The 24,986-nt window shown below is 36.3% G+C and overlaps 1 long non-coding RNA gene across 1 annotated transcript in view; it reads right to left on the bottom strand.

The window, feature by feature from the left end:
• Positions 1-5,245: 5,245 nt before the first annotated feature.
• Positions 5,246-24,986, bottom strand: part of LOC103726415 — a 277,999-nt gene continuing 258,258 nt past the window's right edge. The window contains exon 3 of the long non-coding RNA XR_606902.1: positions 5,246-5,280. This is a non-coding gene — a long non-coding RNA (uncharacterized LOC103726415). The remainder of the gene's footprint in view (positions 5,281-24,986) is intronic.

Below are 24,986 nucleotides of genomic sequence, written 5' to 3' on the forward strand. Positions count from 1 at the left end.
GTGAACAAATTAGAAAGCTTAGGTATGATAAGCATCGCTGCTGTCTATTTGAGATGGGTAGCTAGATCTTCCATCTGTACATGCTAAATAGTTTGTATAAAATTATTTGGAGGCAATTCAATACATTACTTTGCTTAACATTTTATGTATATATTCTTCAATAAACATTTCAAGGGAGAAAAATCTTTAAGTTAATTTGGATTTATTGTCTTTTTACTTCTCATTTATAATTAAAGTGAAATCAAATGAAATTTTTACTTTAAATAATTATAAGAATTTTTAGATGTGCTAACATATATTTATTCGAGTATTTTCCTCTTCTATTGACAGAATTTCTTGACTTTGTCTTCATGATTTTGTCTCCACACTAACTTAGAACTTTATTTCCCCTGAAAATACTAGCTTTCTGAAGATGGTAAATATACTTGACATTTAAACATCAGCTTTGAGTTCTGAGTTATTTTATTTTTTCATAAAAACTCACAGCTTTGTATAGGAAGAAGACATTATTTCTAATACATTTATTTCCATTACACACAAGAGAAAAATAACCAATGTCTTGCCAGCTACATCATCTTTACAAATCTGGGAAATATGTTACAAACACCAATTTATAGGTATTCTTTGAGTAAAGAAGCAGATAAGACTACGAAAACACTTAAGTGTAATTTGAAATGTATCAATATAACACTGTATTGCAGCTATGTTGTTCATATTAAGAAGGTTCATATTAACAACAATTTAAAAATTTTGATTGAATGCCTCTGAATCACCTTGTACTGGATTGTTTATATAAATTAAAATCAGAATGTGGCTGTCCCTAAGCTCCTTCAGGACTAGCCTTCATTTATGTTTAATTTTACATAATAAATGTAGCACAGTTTAAGATCAACTAACAGAAGTAAAGGACTGACATGTAGTAGGAAACTCTGGATATGTACTGTTCTGCTGTCTAAGTGACCTGTCTCAGTAGTCAATTGTCTGGTCTTTGTTTCCTCTAAGATGGTTATCATGCTTCACTATCACACAGAGCTACTAAGAACAAACACCCAATAAGTGTGAATTCTACTATGGACTATAAATCAGTGTAAATCACTCTATGCTGAACTAGGTTTGTGATCAAAGTTATGACCCTTAAATGCTAAATATTGCCTTAGTCTAGCTCATTTACAAAGCCCAGGAAGTCTTGTTCCTTTGAAGTCTGCTGGAGCCAGATGAACTAAGTATGAACCAACCTGACCTTGAAATTGACTTTGGGCTTCTGGTAAAATTGAGCAAATGCAGAGGCCTAGTGCTTGGATCTTTAAAATGAGCTCCATACCTGAGAATTTGTAAGTAAAACTGAAGGCTGTGTTCCTTAGACCTACTGCATCAGAATGTACTTTGTCACAAGGTCTCTAGGGGAAAAGAACTGACATTGAAAACCTACCTACAGGATCTGCAGTCTATGAGCTAGATCCATTTAAAAAGACTTATAAGAATTTCATGTTTAACACTGTAGTTCATACACTCAGGATTGTATCATTTACTACTATTGTGACCTCAGAGAGGTTACCAAAATTTGGCTTCTCATTTTCCTTATCTATAGCATTAACACAAGTTTAAGTGAGATTATAAAAACCAAATGGCTGATACCCAATACATAGAACAGTGACATCAATAAATGCTAGTTATAATATTCAATAAATGTAGAAATGAGACAATTGATATATAAAATTTACTTGGTGGCTAAAGCAACTATAAATATAAATTTCTAAATTAACAAAATGGCTGACTAATTCTTGTCCTATTTAGGGATGACTATTAGCAGATTCAACAATTCGAACAGCCCATACTACAGTATAGACTAAAATCCATTTACATTTCCATAGCTGGATCCATTCCCCAAATGACGTTTGCTGTAGTTTATCTCTCCCATCCCCCTTTCCCCTAGTGAATAATATTTTCTTTATTTTTAGAGCAGACATTAGTACCCTAATGGCTAGTGTTAAGAGTTACTTGTTCTGCCCTATATAAGAAAAACCCATTAGACATATTTTTCAAAATGAAAACTTGGTACTTGAAGGTATCATTTCAACTAGTATTTCCTAACTAGTTTAAGTTTTATGAAAAATATTGGACACATTAGCATTTTATGTACAAAGGCCTCAATAAATACATATGATGTGGAAAGAAAACACTCAAATAGATCAATTGACCTAATTATTTTGTTATTTGCATTTATAATCAAAATCAAAGGTTTACTTTAAGAAAATACACATAATGATTGACAGGTAATTTGGTGAGCATGCAATATAACAATATCATTTGTAATTGTTGGAAATTCTCTTTATGCACATTTAAAAATAGACTAATTATAGATAATGATATGGATGAAAAGCCTGAAGAATATTAAATACCTGTCAAAAAGCTTTGTCAGAGGCTTCAGACTATCAAATCATAGATGTTAGCTTTCACAATCTACTTGAGAAAGATCCCCAGCATGCAGTCACTTCCAAGCACACAACCAAAACCAGAAAGTAATACTTCATCCATTTGCAGATCAAGTCAGTGAAATTCAAAGAAGGAAATTGTTTCAGGTCCCAAGTTCCCTAGTTTTAGCTCAACATTGTGGGTCTGCTGTTGCAAGGACTTAATTTAGAAACCTACTTAGAAAATTGTCTGCAAAGTCAGACCAGCTAGAGAGACATAGTAAGACCCTGTGTCTAGAAATAAAGGAATAAACCAAGAAGGGAAAAAAGAGAGGTGGGAAGGAAGGGAGGGAAAGAGGAAGGAAAGGAGGAAAGAAGGGAGAGGTAGAAGGAAAGAAAGAAAACTATTTAGAAACAACCTATTTGTTTGATCTAATTCTGAGGGCCAAAAAATGATTCTCTTTAGTAGGAGATTGATAAAAAGAGGCCCCTCAGGAGGACATACCACGATTCCTGTCTAAAATATGATTCTTATACTCACCTACATGAACATTGAATGTTATATGCAGGGCTGATTCACACTCACTGGGATGCTAGATATGGATCAGTCCTGCTAGAGTAGAAATACTTTTGTTGTAGTCAAGAGGGGTTGAAGATTATTTATTTGGAACAATAAGGACAAAGGAAAGCATATTAAAATATATTGCTAGACCTACACTTTGCTGTCTACTAATGTCATGTAATTGTTTCACTATTGAGAGCAAGAAAAGAGTGTTTGAGACAAAATAATTCCTGAAACAAACTGCATTTGAATATTTCTCTGGCAACGCATTTAACAAAAAGGATTTTTCACTTCAAAATATATTGTCAAGATGAATATTACATATATAGAATTTAACATGTAGACAGTCACTGTTTTAGAAAATTCTTTTACAAATAGGTGCTTGTATAAACTGTGACACACAACAAGTCCCTCCAACAGAAAAACTGTATGTTCAGATGTCCAAGATGAAGGTCTGACTGTTGCCCTCTTTAGATGGTAGAGAATTATAAAATATTTTATAAAGGGACAGCAGTCTTCCATAACTACAAACATTATATCCTACGATCTGTAACTTACAAGCTCAACTGCTTTGCAGTAACTGGTGAGGGCCTTTCTCCACAGAAGAGACTACTTCACCACAAATGTATTTCTTACTCTGCTTTCCGTTTCATCATTCATCATTGCAAATTTTATAATGTAAATAACTTGAAACCAAAATCTTGCAGATGCTTTGTGTTGAAAAGTCATCGACTCCAGCCTCTCTCTTCCTGTTTGATAGAAACAATACATCAATATTTCCTATGTGAAGACCACTTGCAGAACTATTTCTTACCTGTTGAAATGCATGGTCTTATTTCAATAAATAAGAAACTTTAGAGATTGGGGAAATAGCTCATCAGTAAAGTGCTTGCCTTTCACACATGAAGATCTGAGTTCAAATCTTTAGCCCCCCCATCAAAAACTGGGTGTGCAGGTGTACATCTATAACCCAAGAACTGGGAAGATGGAGATAGGAAGGTAATTTGAACTCATTAGTTAGCCAACCTAGCTGATTCTGTGAACTCTGGATCCAGTGAGAAATCTTGTCTCAAAAAAAAAAAAAAAAAAAAAAAAAAGAAGAAATCACTTGATTTGGGCTTCCGACCACCAAACATACATGCATACACATGCATATTCACATACACATGAGTATATACACCACATACACAAGCACACACACAAATTATGTATCTATATCTGTGTAGATAGATGATACAGATATATTTTCTTTTGTGTGTGTATGTGTGTGTGCACAAAATAAATAAAAAAATACCTATTTGTCCCAAATTTTCTCTAGAGAAAAGATAAACAAAGGGAATCTATTTCAAATATAATAAGGATGGGGGAGGTATTTGAAGGATGTTTTACAGAGAAGCACCTTTAGTTATTTATACCAAAGCTTTTCTTACATGAGTTTCTATACAACATACTGTTAGTCTACTACACTTTGAATGCTTTTTCTTTAAAATTGCTTTAAAACTTAGATAGTTCTCTATGTAAATTATTGATTCCAGACCACAAATTTTTACTTCTCATGATCTGAATACCATATCTCTATTCAGTTTATATTGCTATGTAATACTAAGTTGATATATCCATATACTATATATATATATATTCAAAAGTGCAATTTTGAATAAGAACCTCAATGCAGCACTTAGAGCTTGATAGTAAGCTGTAACAAAGTTGGATGATTAGTGTCCACTGATTTTATTTTTTTTCATTTTGCTTAAATTCTGCAGCAGATATTTAATATTCCAGTATAATTACTTTGATCATATTTTAACATAAAGGAATGGAGCTCTGTATTTCTCTTTTAAACAGACAATAATTGGCATGTATAACTGCTATTTAATATACTGGTGTTGATAGCTTCTGATAGTATCACATGACATTTGAAAGATTTATAATTAATAATTCTGTTTTCTATTATTGCTCTTCTCTATAAATAGATTTATATTTTCACATATTGTTCATCTCTATAAATATATTTATATTTTCACATGTTTACTTTTGGCTCTAATAATTAAAAATTTTAGCATTTACTAATTTAGTATTTCTCACAGAAACATCAAGTAAATTATTTAGTTTATCACTTAAAATTATTTCTACCAATGTGATACATTTAATATTGCTACATGCAATTGGTGGTTTTATTTTTTTGCTAACTTATTATTGATGGAGAATTTCCTTGAACTGGGAGATCATAATATGAACTGGCAAACTGAATTCAAAACCAAAAACTCACCGTGTTCTCTTTTAAGATTTTCCAAAGACGGTGTTCACCTAAAAAGAAAATAAAATTTTTTACCATGCGTGGAGGCACACACCTTTAATCCCACCACCAGGGAGACAGAGGCAGGTGGATCCCTGTGGGTTCAAGGCCAGCCTGGTCTACATAGCGCTATCCAAGCCAGCTGTGGTTACAGGGTGACCCTGTATCAAAAATGGAAAAAGAAGAATATAGAATTTTAAGGTTTTTCATTCTTCTTTAAGAAGTTATGTGAAATCAAGTGCTGTGGCAAGAGCCTGTGTAATTTCGGATCTCACGGTACGGTGACCAACAACTGGAAGTTTTTCCTGTCTGGTACTGTGTTTCTTGTTATATGGCCTTTAGCTACACACACACACACACACACACACACACACACACACACGCACACACACATACAGATATTGTGTTCCATACTAATTCCCACAAAAATATTTAAACGGAAAACAAAATAAAACTAGCCTCTTTCTTTCATATGCTATCATTTGGACTTCACCGAGCTAGTGTGATATACAGATGCCACCTAGTGGCCCAGGTAAACGTGAGCTGAGAATCGCTGTTGTCCTGTTTCATTTACAGATGCGTTTTTGAAACACATAGCACATTATTACACATAAAAAAGATTTTTGAGGATGTTAGAAAAAAGTACCGAGGATATAATTATATTATTTGTTTAAATTTATTGTTACATGGCTCACTGTTTATTAATGTGTTTTTGATTCACAGTACTAAGGAATAGAGGAAAAATATATTCCTAAAAAAGCATAATTTTATGTGCATACTTTTTGTGCATTATTCTTTATATAAAGTTACGATAATTTTACCAGGTTAAATACATTTAATCTAAAAGCATTCCCACATTAAATCTGTTCTGAATTCTTGACATGAAGTTCACTAATTATCATTTGTGATCTGCATTGACAGTGTATTTTTTTTTCTTTTAATGGTGTCAGAAAAATAAAATTAAATCCAAATTTTGAAACTAAATAATTATTAATACTTTAATCCCAAGAATGAAACCTATGAGGATGTGTTCCTTGAGGCACATGCCAGCCTTTCCTGGAACTCCAGCATCATTCAATTCATTAATGGTCACAAGCAATAATTAGAGAAACAGCTTCTTAGAGAGGAGATAAACCTGCTTGTTTGCTGGTCTGGTGAGCAGAGGATAATTAATATTTTTATTACAGTCCTATTTTCAGCTCTTTCCAGCCACTTAGCCACTGTTAGGAGAGTACACGTCTTTGCTAAGGATGGGCTCTGCCTTGGCCCAGGAGGCAGATTCTACGTTTACAACTTTCTTAGGGATGTATTCATCAGTGGCACTATAGAACCTCAAGAAAGAGGAGATTATTTTGCTTTGATGGCCTTCACACTTCACTTTATGAATACTTGCATTAGTCTTTTTAAACTATAGCCAACTGTCTGTGATTCTCTTTTACCTAGAATGGTCTATAGGGCAAAAAGTAGATAATCTATTTCTAGTGTAGAATCCTGTAATATCAATGTCTGTGAAAAACAAAACTAATGGGTCTGGAGAGATAGCTCAGCTGCTAAGAGTGCTTACTCTTCTCACAGAGGATCAGGGTTCAGTTCCCAGCACCCACATGGTGGCTCACAACCATCTTTAACTCCCATTCTAGAGTATATGATGCCCTTTTCTAGCCACCGTGGTCACTACGTGCACATGGTGCACATACATACATTCATGGAAAACGTCATACACATAAAAAATAAATCTAGGGGCTGGAGAGACGGTTCAGTGGTTAATATCACTGACTGCTTTTACAGAGGAATTGGGTTTGATTCCCAGCACCCACATGGCAGATAACAACCATCTGTAATTCCGGTGCCAGGGGATCTGACACCTTCTTCTGACCTCTGTGGGTATTGCACAACAGGAGTGCACTTACACACATGCAGGCAATACACTCATGCACATAAGGTTTTAAAAGACCCATTAAAACATAAATCTAAAAATGTATGCAGATATGAAATAAATTGTGATCATTAGTTCTGACAGAGGAGCATAGTGGTTTCTTATGTATAGCAAAGACACTTGGGTAGGAGAGTAGTAAAAGGCAGGGAAGAGTGTGTGGTGAGCCAATCACAGCTCAGGCCCTCCAGAGCCTCTTATATCATAGTAACATCCTTGTGGATAGTTGGGTCTTAGCTGGAAATCCAAATAAAATTCACCAGTATAAGGAGCAGCTCTTAGTTCCTCAATCTTGATGTTTGCTAGTCACAGAATCACCTTGAAAATGGCCCTCCATGAAAAGGTTCACAGCAAGCGTTCTCACTAGAATGCACTCAAAAATGCATGTTGATATTATTCAACCATTTAAAGTGCTTGGTTTTGAGGTTTAAAACCATCTCACCACTTACGTTATTCTAAGTTTACTTTTACAAACTTACTCTGTGCCTGGCTTTATACTGTTCACGCGTTCATAAATTACCAGTGGAAAGACGGAGCACAGAAACTACTGAATAACTTGACCAAGGCCTCGTGGCTAATAGAGGTCAGATCAGAAGCCATATGGTATGTTTGCTAATGTCATTAGTTTCACTCTAAAATGGAGGGGACTAGGATAAAATGTTACATTCACTTGAGATTATTCAAGGTGGCATTCAATATTTAAAGCTGAACTCTTTTAGACATACTGAATATTGCAATAGTCTTTGAAAAATGCTGAATCTCTGTAATTGAAGTCCAAAGGTTTTGTGATATATTATTTATGGGATGAAATGCTTTAAAGAGAACAAAGAAGCAGAGGGCAAAATTGTCCTGGCATATCATTAGAGCAGTTTCCTGGCCCCTTTCTCTTTTCTTCTAAGGTGAAGTAGAAAGCTCACTCCGATGGCTAAGTTCTTAATTCTCTAAATTAGGAATCAGCTGTCACTAATGGAAATGGATGGAAATGGAAAATTGCTGGCTCCCGGTAAGAGAAGAGCCTAAGGGTTGCCACATGCAGTCATAGTTAGAAAAGAAAATACAGCATAAAAAATACAAGTGTTAGCCATTATCAGCGGCCAGGAGAAGACATGGCATAAAGAAAATCAAAGCGCTTGAATTGGAATGGCCATGTCAAAGGTTAAGAAATTAGACTGTAAAGAATAAAAATAGAAAGTACAAATTTAACATAGAGAAAGATAACTATAATTAATAGTACATAAATATCATAATTTCTAGGTCATTGAGTTTACCAGTCAGACTGAGACACAAGGATGGACCAAACCAGAGATTTAGACTTTGGCAAGACTTAAAGCCTGTCTTGAATGTCACTTCTAATCATGTTCACATCCATGTTCTATATTAAAATCATACCTTGAGCCTTGCTATTCATTTAGATTAAAATAAACTTTTATTTGAATATAAATAAACCAATTATGAAATTCCTCACTTGCAAGAGATATGCCAGTTGTTGCCCAATGAATATAACACCATGGTCTGGTTTACTCAGCTCAGCAAATTTGTTGACAGGGACAAAGAGGGCATTATAGGTAACGAAACATGGTAAGATTTGATAAAGATTTAAGTTGTGGTAATGCACTGCTGATAGAAGGTGAAGAAAGAAGCCAAATACACATACGACAGATCAATTAGGATTTTGTTTAAATCCTGGAAGCCAAGTATGTTTCAGAATGCAGTATTTTTCAGCATTTAAGATTAATAACTGGTTTGTATAAAAATGAGAGCACTACCTGCTTCTGGTCTCCATGTGAACCTGCACACATGTAGCACATGCACACATGTAGGATGCACACATATGCACACACATAAATAAAAATAAATAATTTTTAAAAAATGATAGCACTAAAGTTTAGACTTGCACTACATCTGCTTGTATCTTGTACACTGAAGAAACCAGTGCTTGATGGATTTAACAAGATTAGTAGTGAAGCCTAGGGATGGCCACATGATTAGAACATCTTTGCTAGATAGTGATGAACTATAAAGTATATTTACCTTTATGAATCCAAATATTCATCATAATTTACCTGATAATCTTTTCTACCCCATAAACAAATATACTGCCAATTCCTAAAATTATGTGTGTGTATCCATCAATTAACATGTATGTATCTACATATATATGTATAATTTAATATGACATAATGGTTTTGGTATATTGGTATAAATGTATGTGGGTCTATGTGGGAGCTAGTGGGTAAGTGCTGTATCACTAAGTCCTAGTTATTTATGGAAATTACTAAGGTAGCTATAATCTCCAGAGAGATAGAATAAGTTATATTATCCTTACTTTATTACTATTATACATCTATACCAGACCTACTTCCTGAGTATATTTTTTATTGTGTAGGAAGGTTATTTATTTTGCAATTATATAGTTAAAGCAAATGTCAGGCCTAATTTGGGAACCTATGTGTTCATTCACCTATCCATTGTGTTTTGTATTTCTACTAAATGCCAGGCAATAGTCTACATATAAGAGATACAAGAGATATAACTAATGGTTATAACTGAAATATTTTACCAGTAGTTATATGAACAGCAGTTACTCAGCACAATGACCAAATGACATTCCTAGAAATGGATGAATCCAAAACTATAGAGTCTGTGCACATGTATTGTTGCATTAGTATGTAGTTCCCACACAGTATGATAAGTGATCTAGTAAGACAAAACATGGTGTATATTACAACATTTCAAGGCATTCGTACACTTTACTCCCTGTTCAGACTTTCATCTACTCCATAACTCTTTTTAAATAATGAATGAGTGCTGGAGAGATGGCTTAGCAGTTAAGGTACTGCTAAAAACTTGAGTTCAGTTCCTATCACCCATATTGGGTAACTTACAACCTTCTGTAACTCCAGCGCCAGGGGCTCCAGCACCCTCTTCTAGCCTCTGCAAGCACCTATACTCATGTGTGCATTCACCCACACGTAGACTCACACTCATATATACATAAGTAAAAAAAATCTTTAAAATAATAAATAAATTAGGTTTTAATATATTTAAGAATATATGCCCATAAGAGAATATACATTAGCAAAATGAAAACATAAATGCAGAATGAGTGAAGACATAATTGACAAATATTGACAAAACGCTTACAAATAATAATACACCTTAGAAAAATAAACAAGTTCTTTAAAAAATTTTATTGAATTTTAGCGATTTTCATACAATTTTGTGGCATTTAGATCTCCCCATATACACCCACCTTACTGCCCCCAACCCAATTTGATGTACTCTACTGTATATAATAAGGCCTATAGGGTATAAACTGTGTCCCCAAATGTCCTTCAGTGTGGCTTAATCTGCTGGAGCTTGGTTAACCTACCAAGTGTCAAATCCTTGAAAAATCAGATTCTCCCCTCATAGCAGTCATCAGTTGCCCATAGTTCCTTAGATAGGGTTGGGAATTTCGCATCCAATTCCTTTTAACAATGTTTTCATTTATTATTTTAAAATATCAAAGAAATAAATTAGTACAATTCATTCTGATCTTACTCACCCAATACTACCCTACCAACTGCCTTTAGGGCCTCCCATTCAGTCTCCCTCCCAACTTCATGTGCACCTCTTTTGTTGGAATCATTAATACTTCCCTCATTCCAGTTAGTGCTGCCCATGTGCATATAGTTGTGGGACTATTCACTGGGGTGTGAGCAACCTGCTAGCAGCAATTTCCCCAAAGCAGAGTGACTCTCCCTCCCTCATCAGCCATCAACTCTCAACAGCTGCCCCATCCCTGCTGGAATTTTGACTTGGTTGAATTTGTACAGGTCTAGTGCATAGCTACTGTGAGTTGACATGTATACAAACCATGTCATAACCAGAAGTCAGCATTTCATAGTTCTTTTTTCCACCCCCTCTTCAGGGATGTTTCCTGAGTCTTGATATGGGATAGTTAATGTAGATTGACAGCTGAGTATTCATGGTTACTTATATTCTGCACTCTGACCAATTATCAATCTCTGTATTAACCATCATCCACTACAAAAAGAAACTTCTTTAATCAAAGCTGAGAGTAACACAATTTGTGTATAAACATTAACATTTAGAAGGCAGTTTGACAATATGACCATTCATCAAAATAACAACAGCAAGTTTCTTTTCTCTTAAGGCCTAGAATCTCCCTATTCATGGGCTTTTGACCATGTTTACAGTACCAAGTATGTTATGATATCCTTCCTGTGGAGTAGGCCTCATAGTCAATCAGAAAGCAGCTGGTTGCCTCCCTAATTGTCATGCTACTAATGCATAAAGTACTTACTTCACAAGTATGAGGATCTGAGTTCAGGTTTTCTGATGCTATGTAAAAAGCCAGCAATGTGTGTTCATAGTCCCTGGGTTTATGGTGCAGAAACAGGCAGATACTTTGAGCTCTCAGGCCACGTAGCCTAGCTGAATCAGTGAGCTCTTGGTTCAATGAGAGATACTGGCTTAAAAAATAAGATATTGAAGAAGACACAAGATACCAGTCTCTGGCTTCCACACACATGCACACACTGCACTCACATGCAAATATACACATATAAGAACATTTATAAAACACATAGACACAAATCCAGAATCATTTAATTAACTCATCTTCAGAGACTATGATTTAATTCAAAATTATTTTTAAGACCATGTAAAAGTTGACTTTTGATACCAATAACTTTTTCAAACATGGCATTCAAATTTTAGTTGAAAATTAATATTTTAAGTTACCAAAACCTATTGCTTTCTTTCAAAATCCCTTTTTTGTAAGAAATCATGTGAAGACTTATTATGAATCATATTTCGTATTTACTATTCTTTCAGAATATGTGGTGATTCTCTAAAATAGTTTTCAAAAGCATGATGAACAGAATCAAAGAAAAATAGCCTAGTTTAATAGTGAGCTAACTAAATTATCTTCCATTTGACTTTTCCTTATTTGTAAGCCTTGCAAAAAATTCATAGAGAAATATTTTAATTTTTATGATTTATTCAGGCAATTTTTTTAACACGTTATCATTAGGATCTTCGACTTTCAGGATACTGACGGAAACGACTACCTATTTTTAAATAATAAAATTGCCCCAAACACAAGTTTCAATCTCATAATTATGCATATTTTTAAATAAAATATGTATTTAACATTTTTCTTGACACAGAGGAAGAAATTAGAAATCAAGCAATATATTAACAAAAGCTATATGCAGGTCTAATGTTAGGAATCAAAACAAAATTGTGTATACACACTCTTTATGTTCTATAGGCCTTCTGTGTTCCCTAGATGAGTCAACTCACTGCAAATGATAATCATTTCATGTTTTTGTTCTTATGTTGTAATTAAACAAGGATGGTGCATTGCAGATGTGTTGGCTCTTGTCAATGCCCCCTAGGTGGCGATCTTTTCCAAGAGGCTAAGCAGTAATCTCCATCTAAGAAATTTGAGCTAGTATTAACAAATAGGCATTACTTTCACTGTTTTTATATCTTTGGAAGGGGGATACCATTTTGAGACAGTGTTTGATTTCAATGCCTTTTCTCAGAATTTCACAAAATATTAGCGATAGCTATGATTTGATTTAAAAACAAAGAAAATTTGAGAAAAAGCATTTCAAAGGTGTTCTGTGATATTGTTAATTATAGAAGAGGCTGTGAAAAATTATACTTGAATGTTAGTTTCTGGGCTAAATGCCCAAAGATCATTTTCTACACATTGGCAGTGCTATTCAATGGAAAGCTTTATCAGTGTCTGTAGATTGAAGTAGCTTTTCCACGCTGTCCTCTGTTATTCTTTAAATTTTTTACTACATTACAAAATAAGTATTTCTTTCTCTTTCCCTTTCTTCTTACTACAACATATAAATCTCCTAAGACACTCACCCTACACTTCCGACATTTATGTATCTTAACCTAGTTTCATTTGCTTTGAAATTTCTTCAAGTTTTATCTTTGCTTTCTTTTTTACATTTACCACTGCTGTAACTTTAACCTTCAAGAGACATGGGGCTGACCAAGAGACAGTATGCCTGTTTCTTCTCTCTTAGACTTGTGTCCTAGTTTTTTTCTCCATTGCCGAGACAAAACCCTCTGACCACTACCAACTTGAGGAAGAAAGGGTTTATTCAGCTTACATTTCCTGGGTCACAGTTCATTAGGGAGCCCAAGGTAGGAACTCAGCGCAGGAACCTGGAAGCAGGAGCTGGAGCACAGGTCATGGAGGGACACTGCTTACTGGCTTGCTCCTCTGGATCCCCTCAGCCTGCTTTCTTATGCAACACAGGCCCACCTGCCCAAGGGTGGCACTACCCACAGTGGTCTGCCCCCCCCACATCACTCATTAATCAAGAAGATGACCAGTGGACATGGCCATAGGCCAGTCCAATGAAGGCAATTCCCCACTTGAGGCTCCATCAACCCAGGTGTGTCAAGTTGACACTAAAGCTATCCAGCACAACTTGCTACAGCACTTTGATGCGTCCTATAATCCTTCAGAAAGAGAAAGGATTTGGATTAAAATAACACCATTATTGTAGCTGTTTGCAAAGAAACTAAACGTGAGTTGCATTGCACATTCTGACGCTTTAAAAAACCTGAACATCCAGGAAACAGGAAGTACTATCTGTACTTCAACGATAAATCTTGAAACTAGTATCTTTCATTACAGTTAAAACATTGGTAACTGAAAAAGTGAGACTAGTAGCCTTTTTTCTTGTTACAAATGCTAGAGCAGGGCTTCTGCTGTGACCAGCTTTTTAAAAAGTATAATAAATTCTATTTATTTGTATTTTATGTGTATGAGAGATTTTTCTCAAACATAAGTAAGTGCACACATGTTGTACAATGCTCACAGAGACCAGTGAGGGCATCAGATCCCCTGGAACTGCACTTATGGATTGTTGTCAGCTGCCATGTGGGTGCTGGGAGCCAAATCTGCATCCTCTGGGAAAGCAGCTGGTGCTCTTAGCTCCTGAGCCTTCCCTCCAGACCCCTGTAACCAGCATTTAAGAAGCCAGACTCAGCTTGGCTTGGTGGCTCATTTCTGCTGTACAAGCACATGGGAGCTGGAATTGGAGAGTCAAGAGTTCAGGGTCAAGCCCCGCTACATGATGAGTTACAGGTTAGCCTAAAGGGAAAAACCTATATAAAATTGAGGCGATTTAAGACCCTTGTCTCAAACAAACAAAATTAATAATCTATACAGAAAATTAGAATATAATAAAATGAGACCCAAGTTCTCATTCACTGCCTTACTGTGGCCTCTATTTGCCTATGCTTACCCTGAAGTTCCCTCAGAATTCAACTTAAGAGGCTGTTTCAAATTCAAGTGAAGTTTCTATAATTAGCCCCTGGGAAAGGATTTACAGAACCAACTTATAAGAACCTTGCAACTTTCTGGGAGAAAAGTTCTTGGTCTGCTCAAGAAAATTTTGGCCTCGGTCCATCTGAATCTTTGACAGGCTGCTGTCCATGTCTCTCACAAATGCTTCCTTGGTGAGTGACCAAAATATGGAGTTCCTCAGGCCTCATAATGTTGAATTATTTATCCTTCTTCTAAATTTTCACTGATGCATCTTGCAACTGCTCACTGTCACCATCCTCCCACATTCTTCGCCCTCTTTGAGGTGCAGACACTGGGATTAAGGAACAGAGATGATCTGTGAGGCACAGAACAAAACACTCTGGCAGGCTTCTTTGTACAGGTATAAGGGAGAAAGTTTTTCTCTTTCTCGACATTTTCTCTTTTAACAAGTTATGAACTTTTTTATAAAAATCATACAATGTCTTCTTCCCTGTATGAGGAGCTACTCATGGGCAGGCGAATACAAACCTCACAGATATCTGGGTCTGGACTACAACTCCAGCTGTGGAAGTTTCTTGTCTGACTCTTTCCCTCCCCAAGTTCATGGCCAGGTCTTTGGAGCAGTCTCCGTTAAGGGGACTTGAGTTACATGGCTAGCCCTGGGATGCAATGGAGGCAAGAGGACAAGTGAATCAAGGTTTAAAGCCCTAGCATATCCTCCAACATTTTATCAGATGTCCCTTCCAACAAAAATTCAAAGATAAGATGACTAAGAATTCTAAGCAAAGTTCTGCATAGTATGAATTCCCAAGTGCAGACACCCTTTTATGAGAATGAGCCAATGTGTGAATGCCTTGAGAACAGTGAAATGAAACCAGGCCATTCCCTCCAAAATGCCTTCCCAGGATTCTCAGCCTTTGCCAGGCCAGCCCTGTCTTCCTGAGTTCAGTGCTCCTCAGAAGCACCCGGCAGCCATGCATGCCATGGCTCATCCTATGATGCTCACGAGAACAGTGCTGCCTCCCTGATAAAACACTGTTCTCCCATGCTGATGGAAATGAGCTGCAAGTCATGCTGAACCCCAATACACTGTGGGCTGTACAGTGCCCACGTTTCACCACCTCGAGAATAAGTTTTCACGTTCACTTTCAAACGTCGTCATCTTCTACACTATGTTGGTCACCCACACAGCAATCACTGTATCACAGGCCCTTGACCTCAAAGCCATTAATCTTTAACTCCACCTTAATCAGTAATTCTGTGATCATGTCCTGGGCCTTCACATAACAATGATCTGCTGGATAAATCAAATGATAACTTTGAACTGCTTTAGCAATTTTTTCTCTTCTTCTCTTTAACTTTCCTTTATTCATATGAAGACTGACATAAATTTTTAGGAGAAAGAAATGGGTGTTTTCGATGTGGTAATAAGATAGTTATTTCCTTTTGAAGATTAAATTGTCATATCAAATTTCCTGGTGTCATATGCTTCACAACTTTTGTAGTTGATTTCACATGCATTTAATAGATCAGATTCCAAAAAAGATTAAATACATACTTGTATACACAACATGCATATGCATGTACATACATGCACACACAGAGATGCACACAGGAATGCACACATGCATGCATGCACGCACACAGGCACACACACAAAGGACCACATGCGTGCATGTAGGCACACTATTCCATTCTGGAATGTTGAAACCAGGAGGACTCTCAGTGCTAGTATCTGTCCATGTAGTCTCAGAAAACATTTTTCTTTGATTTCATTGAAACTTTCAGATCCTTCAAAGCCCATTTATCTTTCACACGGCGTATGGTCTTTTTCTCTATATAATGTGTCTGAACTTCCTGATCTATTATTGGAAAGGCTTTCTTGAAAATATCTTCCTATCTCTTGTCTTTCTTTTGAAACATTTCAGAACACCACAAATGCTGTGTCAAATATTGCAATTATAAACATTGTAGTTTTTCGGGGTTTTATCCAATACGGTCTTCACAATGACTCAGTGGTGTGACTGTAACTATGAGCAGTTTATATATGAGGAAAGCAAGGGGCAACAAGTTCCAACAATTTATTAATATTATCTCTTCTGTAGGATTCACAGCTTTTGAATTGTCACATGTAAAACAGCCTTCAAAGATCTTAAATGAGCTTTCTGGGCACTATCCGACAAGGCAAAGGAAGCAGGATGTCAAGTCAACTCTCCAGACAGTTCTCAAAGAGTCATGGAGAAACCTTCAGAACTGTCATCTCCTTATTCTTTTTTGGATATCTTGTTGAGGAAAGGTTGCCCAAAAATACAAAGAAATGCGGGGCACCCATAGTCCTTCTTAGGGGTCCCAACTCTTCTGTTCATACTGCCATTTGATAAGTAAAGTAAAATTAGAATTATCTGTGTCAAACAACCAAACTGTTCTTGAAAAGTAAATCATGCAGTGACTAATTATCAGCTGTTATATCAAGTGTTTTATCTAAGGCGTTGACCCAACATAAAAGCATGGTATTGGTATTAGTTATTAGCAAGTTTATTGCATTTTTTCATTAATTTTGGCCATGTGACCTTTGATAAAAAATTTTCAAGTGAGAGACTTGAGAGATGGCTCAGACGTTAAGAGCACTGCCTGTTCTTGTAGAATACTGGCGTTTGATTCCCAGCACCCACATGACAGCTAACAACCATCCATAATTCCAGTTCCAGGGAATCTGACCCCTCTTCTGATCTTCATAGAATTTTATGACACAGGTGCACTTATATTCATGCAGACAATATACTCATTCACATAATATAAAATTAAAATAATAAATAAAATATAAAAAGGTTTTTTTTAAGTGAGCAGCAATGAAAACTGTTGCAATACTTTTAGTCATTGAACAGGTGAAATCCATGCATTAACTACTCTGTACAAAAGCACATAGTGGTTGTGAGTTAGAAAAACAAGGTTCAAATCTTATAATTTCTTACACAAAATTATTATCAATAAAGACTTTAGATATACCAGCAATAGAAACAATTCACAGTTTGTTTTACTTTAATAGCTTGCATTTTGTTAAGACTTGCTACTTACATGTTGTAAATAGCACTGCAGTTGAGAGTCTGGGAGCCTGTATGCTTTGTAAGGGCTTCATTTTCTCATGATTTCCAATTTGCATGTTAACCGGATTCAATTGCATTCACACTGCAAAGTCCTCGGTGTGTGAGAAGAACCTCTGAAATGTTATATTCCATTTTTTTATTCCCTTCTGTCAGTGGTTGCTTTATTAGACACAGACAGCTGGCAGAACATATGTCTCTTAAAAGAAACCTTTAAAATTAAAAATTTGGAGAGCACATTCTGAAAAATCCACCAGGGTAAGTTTCATTTCTTATGAGATAGTTGGAAAAATTCAAACGCCAACAAGCAAGAAGCCCAGTCTGCACTTGAAGACACATTCATTGCATTAAGAGTCAAGAGCTATTTTCATTAACCGTTGATACGTAAGTATTGTAATTAATAATATTGTATTTTCTCATGTAAAACATAAAATTAGGGACTAGAGAAATGGCTCAGTGGTTAAGAGGGCTTGCTGCTCTTCCAGAAGACCAGAGTTCAGTTCCTAGCATCCACATTGGTGTCTCACAACCACCTGTAACTCCAACTCATAAAGACCCAGCACCCTATTCTGGCCCCCATGGGCACCCACATAGATACAATATTCATTCACAAAGACACATATACATACAAATAAATAAAAATAATAAAACTAAATCTTAGGCCAGGCATAGTGGCACATGCCTTTAATGCTAGCACTTTGGAGGTAGAGGCAGGCAGATCTCTGTGGGTTTTAGGCCAGCCTGGTCTACATAGCAATGGGACTAAAAAAAGAAAAAGAAAACTAAATCTAAAAAAATCTTAATTTTATTGCCACGTTACCTTTGACTTGCAAAGATGTCTAAACTTTTGACACTGCAACATGATACGGTCCTCTCCAAATATGGTGAGCTGCATCCATAGATATCCTGGGACACATGCAGCCCACAGTATGTATGCTGGACATGGCTACTTAAGTATGTGTTTTAAGAATACATGAAGCAGGCTGGGCATGGTGTCGCATACTTTTAATTCTAGCCCCGAGGAAGGAGAGGTGGCAGATCTCTATGAGACCTAGTCCAGCCTGGTCTACATAGTGAGTTACATGGCAGCTGGGCTACAGAGAGACCCTGTCTCAGAAACAAATGAACAACAAGAACATAAAATAACTAAAGTCTAAAACCATATCGACAAAGGTGGAATGCAAAGAACTGGAGAGGAATCAATGTTTTTAGACACCAATTGTGTTTAAACTAAACACGTCACATCTGTTTCTTGTTTAATCCTCACCAATTGTCTTGCTGCAGATAATATTTCTATTTTAAGGAAATAATACTATGGCTCTAGGAAATTAAATGTTTTGCTTAATATGTGATAGTAAGTGACTTAAAAGTAAATTATGCTTGCTTGACAGCAAGTTCTGTTGACTACAGCTACTGCCTGGACTATTGCAATCATCTAAGTCATCCTATTTTTGCCTTTTGTCTCTCTACAGTCTGTTCTTAATGCATAAGAGGGAGCCTGGAACATTTGTCAACTCATTTACACCTCTTCTCAAAACTCTCAAATAAATTCCCAACTCATTCAGAATAAATGTCAGAATCCTTAAAGTATTACAGAGCCCCTGCAACATCAATATTTCTATCTATCATATATTTGGCTTCTGTCTCTGCCCTTTGCAGGCTATGATCCAGTCACACTGGCCATGTACATGCCCACTCTCCTGCAATGCCTCAAGCAGTCCAGACACTCTCTTTGTTATTTTTGTGTAAACATATTCTCTTCATTATCATACTCAAGGCTGTCCTGTGTCTCCTTATATGATTCAAATCTTTGGCAAATTCTCAATTTTTCTTTACATAAATTGTACCATACAAACCATTACCCTTGCAACTCCCTCTCTTTTTTATTTTTCTCTTATGCTGTACATTTCTACTATTTTAAGAGTAAATTTTAATAAATTCTCCTATTTCTTCACATTTTAATAAGTATCATGAGGGTAAATTTGTGTGCATTACTATATCCTAACTGTGGCCCACAGTCAATTCCCTTTCCTATGTCCTGTGAACAAAGATTTGGGAATCTGCCTCACCAAATTCAATATCATTCCTGTTCACCAAGTGGCAGTATGAAGACTCTGACATGTTCCACAATCTGAGATGACTCTGGAGAGCTACTGAGTTCAAGAATTTTACCATATATGGGCTGATGATTTTTTTCTACTGTGTTATATATAATTCAGCTTCTCTAAGTACCAGATTCAGATTCTTTCCCCGAACACTCTCCACAAATAATTTTTCCTAAGAACATCACCAATAAACTTGTAAGCAAATTTCTCATGTTTTGTTCCCTGTGAAAGTCTTGTGCTTTTGAAGGCACAGTAATCAATATATGTGCCAATAAATACCTTTTGAAAAATGGGTAGCTGAATGAATGAATGCAATAGAATAATGATCAAAGATATGTGAGTCAAAAGATCTGGTTCTTCCACAATTGGTAGATATGCAGAGAACAAGAGGCTGCAGAGTGCTTATCCTTTATTAGGACACCTATTTCACACTTCAGTGATAAGGGACCATTGCAGAAGAGGTGGCAAAAAGATTGTAAGAGCCAGAGGGGGTGAATGATCACAAGGATACAGTTTTCCAGAGAGCTGATCAATTACACATATGAATTCACAGTAATAGCAACAGCATGCACAGGTCAAGCTGAAACCAGACGAAATCCTAGCATAGACATGAAGAAGTAGAAATCCAAACCCAACACCACCTAGGGAACTTAGGCAGTTGATGACTGCTGGGAGGGGAAAGGACAGTGTCTTACGGGATGGGATACTTGGTGCACCCAGTAGATGGACTGACACTGCAGGACATTTGGGAACATAAATCAGACTTGTGTGTGTGTGTGTGTGTGTGTGTGTGTGTGTGTGTGTGTGTGTAAAACAGTACATTAAATTGGGTGGGAGAAATGGGAGGAGGTGTGGACAGGGGAGGGAATCTAAGTACCATCAAACTATATTGTAGGAAAATTGCAAAAATTCAATTAAAAAATACCAACAAGAAAGATCTGTTTCAGAATTCCCATTCTTTTTTTTTTTTTTTACCTTCTGTGTTAGGAAAACTTAACAATCCTTGTGTTCATTCATGAAAGAGATTATAATAGAAGCTATTTTGTAATAAGTTTTTGGGGGATGATAAACAATATAAAGTCCCCATCCCGGGGCTGGAGAGATGGCTTAGCAGTTAAGAGTGCTGACTGCTCTAGCAGAAGACCCAGGTTTGATTGCCAGCACCCACATGGTGGCTATGAACTGTCCTTAACTTCAGTTCCAGGGGAATCCGATGCTGTCTTCTGACCTTGGCAACATTACATGACATGGGTGCACTCACATGCACGCAGGCAATACACTCATACACATAAAATAAAAATAATAAATAAAATATTTTTAAAGTCCCCATCCCAGGACCTGGAATTTAGGCTCTTAATAATGGTATAAAAGAATTACTGTAGAAACTCTCTGTGCAAGTAATGAGAACAACTTTTCAATGTCAAGTGTTTGCTCTTGAAGCTTGGTTCAAATCTTTTATCAGGTGAAGTTTGTCAGTGGACGTACTTCATCATCCCTAGGAAACTACATGTGAGAGCAAAAGTGAGAGACATGGAAATAGTTTTGATATTCCCAGGTTGAACAGATGAAACTAACCAATAGTCACGGACTTCTAGGTCAGACAGCACTAAAAGTGTAATACACCGATAGGCATTATATAAGCCTGGTTGGAAATTTAGAAGGATAAGCAACCCAGCCATCTGTGTCCAGGTTAGACTTAAACAGCTCCAAGTAGTTTGTTATCCAAGTGGTTCAAGTAGATATGGATGCAGAACACTCCAAAATCAATCACTGAATTTTGAACCAGAATTTTATATCTTGTAAGAGTGAGAAGACTATCTTTTAACTTACCTCTAATCTATTTCTAGGGCTCTAATTTACATCAAGTAGTTTTGGCCAATGTATTAATGTATGATTATTGGTCTCTGTCCTTTGAGTTTAATTTAAGTACTTTAATTAATCAGAAACTGTTTTGTTGAGTCTTGTGCCAAGTTTTGGGCTGTACTTGATGACAAATTTTAATTCATCCTTCTGTTTGGTGTCTCTGACCTCCTGAGTCCCAGAGTCCCTTTCATCTTTTCTAATGCTCTTATTTTCATTTTGTTGATCTTCCTTGAATGAGGTCCAAAATCTCTGCAACTTTCATAAATACTTCAGGAAAGGCTTGATTATTGCCAAATATGGAAGCAAGATTATTGCTTAAGATAAACTAGACAAACTTCTATTAATATATTCCAACATGTTAGCTTTTAACATAATTGCCTTATGCTGCTGAATCATCTAATTTATAGTATATGATGAGTTTAAGGCAACTCTCCCTCAGTACTTGCACACACGCAATTTTTCCTTTCTTAAATTTCCTTTCGAAAATTGAATTTGGACTTATTCCTTATTGTAATTTCTCATTTAAATTAAACTTTGTTCTAGTTTTTAAAGTACGCTTTCTATATCCATTTGAATTAAATATTCCTTTGCAAGTTAGTAATGTTTCTGTTCCCTTTCTAGTTTGGTTCAGTTCAATTCATGCCAGTTTCCTCCTAGTTTAAGCCATCCATTGCACTAGATATTTAGGCTACTAAGAGGTAAATACAGAGATTATTATTCTAGAAATGAGAAAAAGGTGCTAAATTCCAAGTGGCAAAACAGCAGAATAGACTAAATCAGAGGAAGTTTGCTTAGTGAGGCTTGGAAGGCAGGTTTTCTGATGGAGATGATGCTAAATTGGGATTACATAGATTAAGCGTGAATTAATTAATATAGAACATACATTACTACTTTCCAGACTGAAGGAACTGTGCAATTAGAAGTTCAAGGGAATAAAATAGTAAATATATGTGACAATGCTAAAGCGTTTCCTAACACTAATACAAAATGCAAATAGAGTGGTGAGGAACTTTTTAAGCAACATTTAACCTCATGATTTACTTAATTAATTACATCAGCTCTGACTGTCTGATGGAATTGTTAGTAGTATAAACAATCATCATTATACATAAGTTTCATATTTAGTAATTCATCTACATGTCAAATCACAACCTTAGAATCAACCCTACCAGCCTTTAGTGGTCACTAAAGTCATTAACAGAGCTGTGGGGAGTTTGACCATCCGATCTGTACATTCCCAGAAGAGGCTGGATCTCAGACAAGTGTTCTTCAATTCTAGATACTGTCACATTCTCTTCATTCTTATACTTTTGTTGATGACTTCAGTGCTTAAAATTACCCAAAACATATTTCTAAAATGCTATCTAGTGACCTAAGCACAAGATAACAGTGACATGCTTTATGGAGAAGACATTAGTGCTAGGTACATTCCAGGCAGCAGTTATAATGCAGTAAGTTCTATACTAATGAGGCAACAATACATACCAAATAAGGTATGTTTGAACAGAAACACACAAACATGAAGTTACATATCCACTAATTGTCAAATGCTCTGTGACAAGTGGTTGGCAGAAGTGACTAGGAGCAATGGCTCAACAGTTACTAATTCATCATTTTCAGTTACTTTATTGAATATAACTACCATGAATAATAAGAGTCAACTGCATATTGCACAATATACCAACTGGTAAAGAATAAAGCAATTAAAATGCTAAATTAACAAGAAATGAGCAGCATTCTCAACTGAAAAGCATGGCAGTGTCTAAACTTCTAAATTATGTCAGTATGACAGATATCAAAAGCATTTCTCATCTGAAGATTTAAGTTCATTTTCAGTATCACCAATCATACTTTTGGTTAGTGTAGTCAACGAAGCTCTGTGAGGACTACATGCATGTCTACCAAACTGAGACTGCCTCGAATTTTAAGCTTATGAATATGGTGGTGGTAATGTTGATAGGTAAAGGAATTTAAGTGCATAAGCAAATGTTACGTGCTCATCTGTAATGAAACAGCTACAATGTAGACTCAAGAAGTTCATGCTTTGAGAGCATATCCAATCTAGTTACAAAGAGCTGAGGGTGTATAAAGTGCTCCTGATGGATGGCTCTGTGATAGCATCAAGTATGCACAGCACTGCCTCTGTCCATACAGTCTTCTGAAATTTTGAGGTTAAGACAATTTTTAACCATAACACAAATCAAAATATGAGGCACATAAAGAAAGAATTAAAATGCAATGAATAAAACTTCATGGGTGAATAATACCACACTTCATAATCTTAACAAAACGTCACAGAGAGATGCTATTTGTGAGTCTTGATTCCCATTATAATGGGATTTACAATCATCATGGAAACAAACATCTGAGCATGACCGTGAAACAGTTTCTAGACTGGGCTAATTAAGGTGGGAAGACCCACCATAAATGGGGGAAACATCATTCCATGGGCTGGGCTCCATGACTGAATTAAAATCACAAAGCAAGCCAAGCAACTCCATTCACCTCTGTGTGCTTCCTGATCGCAGATGTAGTGTAACCTCCTGCCTCAAATTCCTGCTGCCATGCATCACCCAATATGATGCACAGTATTTTTCAACTGGGAGCCAAAATAGACCTTTCCTTCCTTAAATCAGTTTTGTCAGGTATTGTGTGTGTGTGTGTGTGTGTGTGTGTGTGTGCGCGTGTGTGTGTACTAAACTACATCCTATGTTGTATCATTCTTTGAGACTTAACTACTGGCACTCTCCCCTTTTCAATCTGTTCATTTGGTTTATTATATACACTGTTGTGCCCAATTTCTATAAGCCAGCTTAACCTCAGCAGACATATCATTCCACAACATATCATGCTAGAAGCAACCATTGCAAGGTGTGAGTTTTCACTTAGATCTCCAACTCCACCTCTTTCCAATCACAGATGACCTAAAGTTAATATAGCGACTTAACTGCCCTCTTCTCTAATAAGCAAAATATAGTTAAAACCTTTAGGGGGCTGGAGAGATGGTTCAGTGGTTAAGAGCACTAACTGCTCTTACAGAGGACCCAGGTTCGAGTCCCAGCATCCACATGGCAGCTATGAACCGACCTTAACTCCAGTTCCAGGGGAATCTGAATCCCTCTTCTGACCTCCGCGGCATTGCAGGACATGGGTGTACTCACATACAGGCAGGCAATACACTCGTACACATAAAATAAAAATAATAAAATGTTATTTTAAAAAAAACTTTAGATTCATGGAATAGCAATTAGGAATCTCTCAACAGTAATTCCTTATATTTGTTCTAAACTTTGGATGAATTTCTTCAGTACTAGCGTAGCCAGTGGCCTCAGCTTTCTGAACCTTCCAAAGCTAGGTCACTTGCAAGGAAAGATATCTTACTGTTAACTAACCACTGTTT

Source organism: Nannospalax galili, unplaced genomic scaffold, assembly GCF_000622305.1.
Source record: "Nannospalax galili isolate Female #2095 unplaced genomic scaffold, S.galili_v1.0 scaffold191, whole genome shotgun sequence".
In the NCBI taxonomy this organism is placed as follows: Eukaryota; Metazoa; Chordata; class Mammalia; order Rodentia; family Spalacidae; genus Nannospalax; species Nannospalax galili.